The sequence below is a fragment of the Camponotus floridanus genome, unplaced genomic scaffold, assembly GCF_003227725.1.
Source record: "Camponotus floridanus strain SB8 unplaced genomic scaffold, Cflo_v7.5 scaffold17, whole genome shotgun sequence".
NCBI lineage: Eukaryota > Metazoa > Arthropoda > Insecta > Hymenoptera > Formicidae > Camponotus > Camponotus floridanus.
In genome coordinates this window covers 729,081-742,412 of record NW_020229292.1, presented here as the reverse complement: position 1 = coordinate 742,412, position 13,332 = coordinate 729,081, and the positions used below count along the sequence as shown (strand labels likewise).

At 36.3% G+C, this 13,332-nt stretch overlaps 1 protein-coding gene across 7 annotated transcripts in view; it reads right to left on the bottom strand.

The window, feature by feature from the left end:
- Nucleotides 1–13,332, bottom strand: part of LOC105250091 (hormone receptor 4) — a 168,266-nt gene that overhangs the window by 43,386 nt on the left and 111,548 nt on the right. Inside the window, exon 1 of one of the 7 annotated variants that reach the window (XM_025407302.1) lies at nucleotides 8,391–11,441. The exons of 5 other annotated variants lie outside the window; for them this stretch is intronic. The gene's annotated coding sequence lies outside the window, so the exon portion shown is untranslated. Of the gene's footprint in view, nucleotides 1–8,390; nucleotides 11,442–13,332 lie in introns of those variants that run through there. One more of the 7 variants, XM_025407298.1, reaches the window with a different exon arrangement.

The window sequence follows — 13,332 nt, the reverse complement described above, 5'->3', positions numbered from 1 at the left end:
TCCGCATTGTTTCACCAATGGCGCTCTATTTTTGCGTCGTCTTGTTCGGTGAAGGAAACCGCGGTCATGATATATCAATCCCGTAGAGAAAAATTCGTTTGTTTAGTCTCGAGACACGTTCGCCAGAATATTACTAAACAGCATTGCTAATATTATATTCTTCAACAAAAATACAAATACGTGTGCTACATCTCATAAAATTTATTGCCTGATGTAATATAAAATATATTAAAAATTATTCTAAAAATATTATGTATTAAATATTAATACTTTTATTATTAAATCATTGAAAAATAACTTTGTATACTCGACGCAACAAGTCTTGCGATATTAATCGACTCTCGCATGCATCTTGGCTCATGATTTACACAATCCATGACTCGTGTAATCTAATATTCTATAAACATCGTATATGCAGCTTGCAATTTTGTAAATTGCTACTTTATCCATCCCGCATATGTAGGAAATTTTTTAAATTTGCCATTATTCTTATTAAAAAAAATTGCTTAAAAAAACAAAAAAGAATTAATAAAGCTTTATAGATATAAAACTAAATAATCTTGATACATTGGAATATTTTTGATATTTTATTTAATTAATAAGACGATATGGGAGATTCGTTTATTTATCAAGTTTTTAGGATGATCTTCATAGTTTTTCTCCATTGAGCATCATTGCTGCTAATATCATTGGGGTGATGATTTCTCGCGAGAGCACTTTGAAACTGTAAGGTCACTGTATGTCCATGAGAATCGACCTTAAAGAAGAGTCGACATTGCAAATTACATTGAACGTTTGCCATATATTCGCGATAAACAATCATCTTTATAGTAAAAACTGTCTCATGATTCAGTTGATCACGATAGCGATTAAATCGATACCTTTTTCCAAAATGTTGCCGATAATAATTTTATGTAACATATACAAGAAAACTTATGTTTATTGGATTTTCTTAACATAGCATCGTTAGTAATGTAATATCTTACTCGATTCTTAATGGCCATATACATCATTTTGAGAAAACGCGATAGTAAATGTATTGAGTTCAATTTCTTCTTTTTTCTTTAGATACACATTGAGGAGAAGGATCATCAGTATAAATATTTTTAGACTTTTTAAAATGGGGGAAAATGTAGGAATTTATAAATAAATTTTAATGTTATGAATAAATGACAAAATTGTATCTTTCTTGCTTCAAATATTAATATATGTTTAAATAAAATGTCAAATTGTGGTTAAAAGTGATATTTAGCCAAATTTAGCCGAAGAAAATTTGATTTTAAATCGATATCATGAGAGCAAATATGGAGAACATTTATACAACATTTTGCACACAACTTAAGCTAAATATCAATTAACAAAATGATTGAGATAAAATTTTAAATAGATACTTTATCGTCCAAACCAACGACTTTATCCCAATCAGCTTATCGATAATGTAATTATAATTTGTAAGGTTTTCTTTACTTTTTTTAAAATCTTGCTCAAGAAAGAGACCAATGATTATAAGAAAAGTTAACGTTGACCGTATTGGGTAATGATTTCACTTTGAATGCCGTCTGAATAATAAATTCTCACAATCCGATAACGGGTCAGGCAGTTGCTCTTGAAATACTCTTGTAAACCGTTCTTTATGTAGCTGATTATAGTAGCGCGTTCGCCGATAATGCGATTATCGTGTGATGCATTTCTTGTGAGTCATTAAATCTTTTCGATACGCAGCGAATCACGAACCAGCAGTGTCATGCACCTTATAAAAGTGCGTTTCTCTCTTTCTCTCTCTCTCTCTCTCTCATTCCTTCTCTTTTTTTGCGAATATGTATTCGCATTCGGATACCGGTACTCGTCGTTGCACGTGTCAGGGTCAAATGATGTCATTGGGACAACAAGAATTCTCGTGATGGCATTTGTCGTAATTCATGATCTTGCCGATCGTTTACGATGCTGCTGGTCCAAAGAAGAGGAATGCCGTGCCGTTAAGAAATTGATCGAAAAATGGATGATCTTTTCTCATTCACTATTAATAGCCAAAACATGAAATTTAAATGAAATAGTTTTCTTCTAAATGTAGTGTGAATTGCTAATTTGCATTAGTGTGAATTGCTAATTTTTCTATAAAAATAATTTACGTCAGTTCCTAATTTTATCCTTAATCTGTTGACTAAACTTGCCGGAAATACATTTCACAAATTAATTGTTGAAAAATGTATAATTTAAGTAAGAATTTAATCGAAAAATATTTATTTCATACATCATTGTATTATATATTATATGATACTATTCCTAATTTTAATAATAATATTTTAATAATTCCTATAAGTTTTTTACATAGAATTATTTGTATTATTTTCTTGATATCAATATTAATATTTTTGATGTATCAATGACAAAAACACTGTTAATTATATCGTGATATTTTTTAACAAGACAGCATGAATAAATTCACACTCTCATTTCAAAACACAAGCTTTCGGAATTGATAGTCGTCAATGCCACTTTTGATAAACAAGACTATTTGTATTTTGTATACATTTTTTTAAATTAACGTAATTAATTTAATAATTTAATTTGCTTTTAATGCTATTTATAACATTGTCTACATTCATCATTAAATTTGTAATTAAATTTATTTGTAATTAAATTAAATACGGGAGTACAAAAAATAGTTTTTATTGAATCCGATGTATTTATGATTGTATAAATTGAAAATATAATTATCTCTATTGGAGTCTCTATTAAGTTTCTATATCAATTATCCATTAAAACAAATTTTAATCTATTATAAAATAAAATACGAAATTTGCATTAATTAAATTTCCAAGTCTCAAATTAGCTACTCGAGTATGATAATAACTGAACTTTATATCGAAGGAGACCTTATTATAATATTGGAGCTATACATTCTTTATAAAAAAATATAGTACCTAGACTAGAAAAAGAAACCTTCAGAATTAGACTAGTTCAGAAATAGACTAATTACTCTAAGAAATCGTAAAAACTAGTACGCTAGTCGTTATGCGGTCGTGTGTATTTGCTGCATGTCGCGATTACTGGCGAGTGTATATTTAGTTTTAGATTGGCATAGGTCGAGGCACGAGAAGAGTCCGCTGGGTCGTTATCTGTTTTCTACGCACGTGGCCTCCATAGGTCGAGATCTAGCCGGTTATAATCGGCCACGCGATTATTACTAAGGCTAACAATAAGTAAAAATCGCGGTGACGTTGCGTCTTCGAAATCGAAACTTCATCATGTTGTTGCATGCGCGGGTCATGAATTTTCCGGATAGTTTATAGTAGATTATAAATACGACAGGCTGTTTATTTTATCCGCTACTAGACAATGGGCACAAACGGGCACTTTTGTCACGGACTAAACGTTACTTTGATTTCGTTCTTCCCCTCTGCTGCGAGTGATTTATGATGATTGATATGCTTTTGTTACATTGCCATTTCTATTTGCAAAACGTGAATATTATAAATAAAAGCTAGTAACTATTGCTTGTGAAACATAAAATTTTAATTTTTATAAGAATTTATCTATTTGGTAAGAATTTATTTATAATTAATATGTTTAATTTTTTTAGAAGAACTTAGTATTATCACATATATGCATTAATTAATGTACAAAATTTTTGAATTATTACATGTAGTGACATTTTTACACTTTTATTTTTTTTTAATTTTTTATTTGCCTGCAAATCATGCTTTGAAATACATTACGATACTCAATTATAGACAGTGTGTTTAATATCGTATTATTATTTTTGAAAAATTTCCTCTTTGATTATGAAGTACATTAGCTAGCTGGGTTGAAATTCTAGCTCCTACTTCGTTAAGTAGGTCAAAGGTCGGACAGTTTGTAAGTAAAAATTTAGTTTCTCTAACATGCTGTACGACATGTAAAAGAAGAAGAAATTGTATAGCTTAAATCTTCTTATAGCACGAAATCTAAAAGTGAAAGTATACAAGATTAGAATTATCTCAAGTCTCAATAACAGAACATTAAATATAATAAACTTTACCGAAATTATCCATAATTTCATCTAACTTTGATTTATTTACATTTTCCCAATAATGTAATAAATGAACAAATTAATTACGTCATTTCAGAATTATCTCACTTAAAACTCAGTTCCACTGTTAAAAATTCCATTTGTTTTCAATCGTGCTACTTCCATGTGTTTATTCCATAAGAGAAACTATAGTATTTAATCGTCGAACGCGTAGAGGACATTGAATTGCAGAATCTATTGTAGCCGCCACGTCTCACCGATCGCCAATTAAACGGCCACGATAGATTTTCTAAGCGATACGAGCCACTCTCGTGGCGGCGCCGATGACGATCCGCCGTCGAGGTCCTCGACGGGAATTGGCCGTGGTTAATAATTGCCCTCGTGCGGTATCGCGTGTTACGTGAGTAGTAGTCCACGTTGGGAGGAATCGGTGGTAGTGCGTGCGCATATGTGCACACATAGAACCATAGCCATGCACTCGTACGCGTTTCAAGCCGACCTATCTCAACCTCCGTCATCGGGAGAGGGCGAATGCCCAGCATGAACAAGAGGAGGTTAGACTAGGTACAGGAACGTCACTAACGGCCTGCGCTCATCCGCCAGAATAACTGGCTGCTTTTACGCGAGTAGTCTCATGTCGCGAGACTACTCTTTGTAAATTGATTGCGACTCACATTTTCAATTGCACGTAGCAATCTGTTTCGAGGGCTCATTTTATAGGGGTGGATAATGACTCGCAAGATCTAAAAATAGATTCATTTTTAGAATAGTACAGAGCAGCACAACTTGAAGAACGAGCTTGAGAAGAATGTGCGAGTCTGTGTACAAGCGTGTATTCTTTATACAATTTATTTTAAAAATAGGAAATGAAAAATAATTTTTCTTGCATTTTTTCTTAATCTTTTAACTTTTCAATATTATTTATTATGTAAACTTTATGTCACATGATTAATTTTCCATTTAAAATGATAGAAGACGCCAAACTAATAGAAATAATAGCAGAAAACATAAATATATTTGCGTGATTTACTTTTTTATTTTTCGTAAGATAATGTGAAAATAATAATTATGTTAAAGATTATTTAATCTAGAATAGAGATTAAAACATGATGGAAGTATGCCATCATTTTATTACGCGAAATGAAATTAATTATTAATTAAATTCAGTACTTATGTAAAATGATATAGATATGCGATACATTCTTATGGATGTAAAAATATAACACGCTTGTAAAATAATTCGAGAACAATCGTGCACAATGAAATTCGGAGATGATACGGTGAGACAATCGTGTATGTTAAATATGCCACAGCAGCCAACGAGATTGCATTATTTGTTTACTTTAATTAGGCGTATAGATCTTAATTCAACAATCAACTGTAAGCGTGAGGTTGGTGCCAAACATAATTTAGTTTGATCCAATCTCTCATCGACACTATCGTAAACATAAGCTCTCAATCTACAAATATAATAATTCAATCTCGCGGTGAATAAGCGGTTCGATACTAAAGCATGTATCATATATGTTAGTCACTCTATTCTAAATATTCTTTTTTATCAATTCAGGAAATGTGTACATATCGCATCTTACATTATCAAAAAAATTTATATATAGCCGATAAATTGTATACTTGAAGTTATTTTATGTGACTCACCAGAAGAGAAATTAAAACATTTAAATTTCGTAGATATAATTCTATTTCTTTTTTTTTTGTCGAAAGATTGATTATCAAAGATATATATGTTATATCTAATTCTTCATTAAAATATCGGAATTTTTATTAGATTTTTTTTTTAGATTTCCGTATTCTATAATTTGCTACAATTTTAGGCCGTGTCTCAAAGGCCGCTAGTGTAATCTTTAACGGCAAATATTACACGTTTGCATCAGAGAGAGATGCGTCTCTGCGATATGTGCGATTCGTATGTGAGATGCGCGTGCATCATGGTCACCGAGAAATTACAAACCGCGCGAGAGTAAAGTTGGTCTGGATTAGAACCGCCATGGACTGCGCGCTCATCCGCCAGAATAACTTCGAGTCTGCATAATACATGGCTCTCGTGTTTCGGCGCATCATTCTTATCGCAATGCGTGTAATTTAATGCGACGGTATTAAAACCGGCGATTCCAGCATTAGTGCAGTTAACATATATTATGTTGCAATCCGATACTTAAAATAATATTATTAAAGAGAGCTTCTTACTTTATATATTATCTAAAATTGTATCTAAAATATACATAAATGAAAGCACATGAGTCATCATACCATTTCAAATTCCTCACTTATTTATAATCGTGTCGAGAAAACATCAGTCCAAGGAATAAAAAACTTAAAAAAAGATTTGTATTATTTTAAGATTTATATACAAAGATTAATTTCGTCGAATTATTGAATTCACTATCACTATTTGTAAATGGAGATAAGGAAATTTATGAAATCTTTGATATATTCTAGTTATTGAAAGTTTCTCTTTAAAATTGTTGACATATTTACAAATATTTGTTATATAGGATAATATTATTCATGAGCGAAAACAGTTATTATATTTAAAATTAATAATAATCTGTACTAAGAAAACACGTATGTATTTTGCAATATTATTCGCAATTATATTTTTTATCAAATAATTTATTATTATTTTTCTGAATGTAATACTAAACATCAACAAAATGTATATATACATAAATTATATATATTGAAATGTTTATTTATTTTAATGCTATTTTATGCGCCTAAATCATCTTATTTGTGTTTAGCAAATGTAGAGAAGTGCAAGAGTAACGTTAAGAAATGCATGTTAATAAATGTATCGAGACGTATAAATATTTCGCGTCAAGTTTTAATGCTATGCAATAATATACACAGATTGACTTCAAAGTTACTATCAATCATTTTTAGTTTTTGAATATGTTTAGTATTCAATATTTTTCTATCGTGTACATTTTCTATGATGTATGATTTATTTTATCTTCTAATTTCTTCTTTTATCTTCTTAATTTCTAGGAATTTCTGACTTAACGTCATTGTCTTATATTTTTAAATAGAATAAATTTTGATATGAACTGATTAAATAATGATTGCAATAATTAAAATGAACATGGAATCGTTATGGAATGCACAATCGGATGTTTATACTCGAACGACATTTACTACATGATCAGCTATATTAAAGAGGTTCTCTTAATAGCCAAGGTTAATAGAATTCATTAAAAAATGATCTCTCTTTTTCTCCCTCCCCCTGCCCCTCTCTCTCTCTCTCTCTCTCTCTCTCTCTCGATCTATTTATCGCGTGTCTTCAACGCTTGCATCAGCATCCTTGTGCGCATACCTACGAACGGCGTTTCTCTCTTCCTGATCATGACGAGGCAAGGTATATTTAGACGGACCTCGTCCTTCGTATCGGTTTGTCAAACTAATTCACATAAATTTCGGTATACCGGAAGAAATTATGATCGGTGGCGACCTAGACCTTTCGACGTTGAATACACCACCCGTAATTTGCATCCCGTTAATGTGTATTTTTTTTACGCGCACGCTCTCGCGTTTCATCAATGACACGCGGCTTGTTTACATGGTAGATAGATTCCCACAAGTATTCGCGCGGTGTTTCTCGGATTCCTTTTTTTCATATTGGGCAGCACAAAAAGAGATAGAGAAATAGATGTCCATGTCTCTCACGATTTATGACAAACAGTAAGGCAATATTTCTAATTCACGATTCGCGAAAAAATTATGTTAAGAAGCGATCATAACTCGTTAATATTGAATGTCGTCCTTTTTTTAAGAAATTCATGGAAAGATTTTATTAATGTAATTATAAATTTTTATATTTTGTATATACGTTACTTTGTTTTATAATTCATTATAATCACATTCATAGATTATATAAATTTCTTTATCGATTTTCCTTTGAAAATAATAATGAAACGTTATTTTGTTAATTTTATATATTCGCGAATATAAAGTAAAACGATATTTGACTTTATTATAAATTATGAAACAAAATATAATACGTATTAGTCATGTATGTAATGATGATTGCAATATTATTAACGCATTAAATATGAGTTCCGATTAACTTTACAAAATTTGTCACGATATACGAAGCTATTTTATAAACATTTATTGTATCATTTCAATTGACTCTAATGATAATTTATATAATTTCATAGATATTATGTGTGCATTTTGCATATTTATTACAACTCGTTCCTTCCCCCAATTCAAAGTATTAAAAGTATTGAATTTAGCATTTAAGGTATTAAATTTGATTTATTGAAACGTCCAATATTCTCAACGCAGAAAATATCGTTATCAATTATTTCATCACCCTGTAGAGACAGAATGCAATTGCAGCTTATGTCTTACGACTTACATTTTTTTCCGCTAAAGGCATCCGAAGTATGAAAAGCGTAGCTGCGAGGGCAATCTTCTCAAAATTCTGCACTGACGAGGAAGGATCCTCTCGTTTATCTCGGCACCACGTGCAAACACCAACACAGCTTTTCACCTCCTCCAATCACTAGGCGTTTCAATCGGAGACGCTCCGTCTCCGTCGCCTGGTCCGTTTTCTCAAACACTTGCACGCGCACTTGTTGTTCCTCATTTGTCCGACACTTCCGGTACCATGTGCCACCCTCACCGCCGTCGATTTTGCGAAACGTGGGCAACTCTTCGACTCACCGCGAATCCTTATCAAGACTGTGATTTTTATTCAACTACGATATATTTAAAGCGCACACACATGAATATATAATATCGAAGCTTAGACAATAATTGCGTTGGACGTGTAGGCTCTGCGTTATGCGTGAGATCTATAAATAATCTAGAAATTATTTGTTTTTGCAGACGGATCTCGCCTAGACGGAAAGATAGTAGAACAGTGCTCGAGGTATCGCATATATATCGGTAAGTGTGTTATCTTTTGTCCCAATAGCAACGAACAATAGCTCGTTTATTATGCTTCTTCACCCTTTCCTTGCTCTTCCGGTTCCTCCCCATCACTCCGCGACTGAAAAATAATCACCGATCGCGATTTCGACCGTTCACCCGTCTCGATTCGATCTACTTTTACTCTCGATCGCATTAACTTTCTTGTAAACTCGCAATTTTTTCTCCAATATCGAACAGCGTCTCGCTCGAAATCAGTCGGTTTCTCGACAAAATTCAAGATCAGCGTCGCAAAATCCCGAGGAAATACGCGAGTATATTTCCGATCGATCGATGCCGAGCTGTCGTTCGCAATCCTTCTCTGTTAAATCAATAACTAATATCTACTCGTGTAGATAACTTTTAATTCATTGCATTAATGTTATTCCCGACTATCACGTGACACGTCTGTACGTAATTAGTTACATGATCGCTTGTTCGATTCCACGATCGTCGCTACTCGCCTGAGACCGGGCAACGATTTTTCCAGTCTGGTGATGGTGTCAATCATTGAAACCTCTTCCGGTTACGAATACTCTTCAAAAATCATCCACGTATGACACGACAAAATATCTCTCGAGCTTATCGATAACTTATTATAACTCCGATCACTTTGTACGGACGATGAAATTTCCAATTGACATATCGATGGGTATCACCCTCTTTTTTTTCTCACGAGATTGAGTTCACTGCACGCGTTCATCCGCGTGCGGATTTTCCTCCACGTGCGTGTGTGTGTGTGCGTGGATCAAAAATGGCAGTCAGTCGGACGACGGTTAGATAACATCCTTTTTTTCTCTTTTATTTCGCGACTCGTTGAATAGGAAGTGATTACCAAACTATCGGGGCTCGTCTCGCTGGTAGAGAGATTCCAAAATCGAAACGTCAAAGGAAAATAATCAGGACCGTCACTTATTATTCTCGCAATAATTTTGATTCCGCGAAATAGTCTATTTCTCTCTTATAAGCACGAAATCCGGCCGCGATTGATTCAGGTCAGTTCTGTTTATTGTTTCTCTTAAAAATGGCAGTGCGTCGTTGAATTAAAGCGGCAGTGTTTTGTGTCGCTCGGCTTCACCGTCGAGGTCTCCCTCGCGATCTCTTCTTTCGTGAATCTCGCGCGTCGTTTCGGGAACGCGCATGCCCGACCCGGAAAGGATCCGTATGACTTTGGCCGTGGTCGTCGAGCTTGGAGGAAGAGATCCACGGCGGCGGGCAAGGCAAACGAGCTTTCGATCGACGTGCTCCTATTCGCTTTTATAATTGGCAGTGTTTTCGTCTCGAGATCAGAGATGCGGTGGGTCGTTTCAGGTTTGCTGGCGCGCGTCTGGACGTCATCATCGGACACCCACGAATCGGTTTGACGATGTGCGTGATAGGAATTAGTCTCTGCGCAACCGTGATCGTTAGTCCGCGATACTCTGAATGCACATGGCGTAGCGTTCCAAGCGTCGAGGTTTAGGTAAATGGTAGCGAGGAAAGGTAGACGAGGAGACAGAAGCGCTGAATATCCTCGCTCGATCGGCACTTCCGGAGTACTTTCTCTCTCCTCGGCGAGCGTATCGATCGATCGATTCTCCCAATCTATCGGGGATCTCGAGTCAAAGTTGAAAATTCGAAGACGGCGACTTTCCGTCGATTACTTTGCCCCGCTCGTCGATCGGGTGGGTGATCGACCTTCGCTGCTCGTGGACCAGCGGATCCCGTACAAACTTAATGATCGGCCTCGTTAGAATGCCAGGGGACGACGATCGCGCGCCGAGGGCAACGTCCGCGGCCGATAATTCTCAAATTGTCCGAACGCGCTTCGATTTCTCGCGCGCTACCACCTTCTTCACCTCTGACCTCCGTTTGACGTTTCTCTTTGCCACCTCGCCTCGCCGACCTTCCGAATCGACGCGCGGCACTCCGTGACCTCTGCGGAAAAAGTAGAGCGAGGGATTCGGCCGGGGGTCGTCGTGTGCGGACGTCACACACTCGGGTGGCGCGCCGAAACCGAGCAGGTAGTCATAGGTCACACACATACGCACACGTACACCAACGACCTGATGCCTGACGTCGCGAGACCGGCCTGCTTCCGGTTCCTCTCTCTCTTCCTCTCGATGCACGCACACGTGGGGATCGAGCGCGCGCTCCGATCCGACGAAGGGGTGGGGGTCCGATGAAAATTCCGCCGATTATTGTCGTCGCACCGGGTGTTCACCACTGAAATCCGTCTTCGGCGGGATACCTTCTTCGGCGCGAAACCTACGGATCCGCGCGTCTTCTTCGTCCTCTTCGGCGTCGGGCCGCGTGCGTGCGTCGCCGCGAGGATGCGTCGTCCGTACACGTGGGCGTGTGTACGCGCGCGGGCATGTAACGCGTGTCACCGCCGTCGTGTCGGGAGGAGGTGTAAAACCGCCGAGTGTTGTGTCGAGAGCTGAGTTGGCTTCGACAAAGTAGGGCGACGACTGGGACAGCGGCCACGGGCACCGGCGCTGCCTCGCTCTCGCGCTCCGACGACGAGCGAGAACCCGCGGCGCGCCGCGCTCGTGCAGCGGAGGAATCGTGGAAGTGGAAGAGAGAACCCTCCTCGCGCGTAAAACGGCAGCAACCGCGCTCCACGTTCTCCAGTAGGGGAACTTCTGACGCCGCGCCGCATCGCGTTGCGCCGCTGCTGCAACAAGCCGCGCCGCCATCCACGCCATCCACGAGCTTGCCGTCCGAGATGCATCGCGATTCCTCGTCGCGCGAGTAGCGCGTTTCGATGACAAACAATTTCGCGACACGAACGTCAGGTGTTCGGGGTGCGATTTAGGATGCTCCGCGGCCGCTTTATTCCAGGACCGCGTGACGGATGATGCGATTAAGTGATGATAAATTACGCACGACGCCCACGATGTGTCTTAATTCAATATTTTATGTGATATTCGCAATTTCCCTTTATCAAGGACATTTATTTCGAGCGGATCCAAATATTTTAGTCGAATTAATAATGAATATTTGTTTACTATTTTTTTTTTCGTCTTACAAATTTCAAATGGTCTAATCTAGAGATCAATTTCATCTGATCTATGTTGGAGTTTAGCAAGATTTTTTTTCTCTTTAGAACAATTTCAACTCGAGTTCATAAAATATTGCGTTTCTGTGTCGCGACCTTCTCTCCTCGGTAATGCGGATGATGCTCCATTTTTGCGATCAGCTGACCGACGTTCGCTTGATTATCGAACCGATAAGGCTTTATTTAACTGTGAAATATTCTTATATGATCTGTGAACATTTTTCCTCGTATCAATCAGTCGCGAAAAAGATGTCACATTAATGCTAATGTGTTTCTTGTTCACTTAACATCTTTTTATTAACATTTATTTATTTATTTAATGATCGTAATAGCTATTTCAATATGATTCTTCTTATAATGTTATGTTCTTTCTATCACAATTTATATCGATCCTTTTCGATCAATTTTGGCAAATCGTTTTTAAATAAGTTTTAAAATAATAATGTGAGATATTTTTATGTGTTTACGGATAATCTGAAAAATGGTTAAACGTAATTGACATGGTTACTGCAATCAGGGAACATCATTTTATTCATCGTATTTCTCTGTCGATATGCTAGCAATTTATGATGCTAATATTTCATCCGATATTTTGATGGCAACAGCAATTACACGCATGAATATGCATCATCTCCTTATCACATTTATCATCGATAAAACTTCGTATTACCTTTGTTTTTATATCTTTATAAGTGTTCCTCTAGAGAACGTACAGTTGGTATATCATATGTTCCCATATGTTCTAATTTTATATAAAAAATTATTCCGATATGGTATTTCTCTCTAAAACTTGTCGATATACATGATACAGTATCAGTTTTCACGTAAACACGGCCATCTAAATGGATTGAATTATCGATTATTCTTATTGTTACAAATTCACGTTGTTAGTCGAGTAATAGATTCATATATCTATTTGTGGCAAAAAATATCGCGAAGAAGAAATATCGATCACTACAAAGTCAGAAATGTATTTTCCAATTTATTTCATTGTATGATTATTAAAATTAATTTCCTACTCTACACACACATATATAATTTATTATTGACATATTAAGAATAAAATATAAAGTTGTAGGAATTTGGGGGATACAAATTCTCTCTTGCGTTCTCCTGCGTGATTACAGGTCCGAAATTATTATTAGGTCTTTGTCGATTCATTTTTCGATTTATTGATAGGAATGATTCTTCCGAAGAAAACGAGAATCAGCCGTGTGTTCGATGTCAAAAGAGAAAGCCACGCGCTTACGGGCGATACGCTCGTGACAACTCTTCTGACTTCACGCATTCTTGTTATTCTTTTACGGTCTAGGACACGTTGTTCGATAACCAAAAAACTTTCACCTCG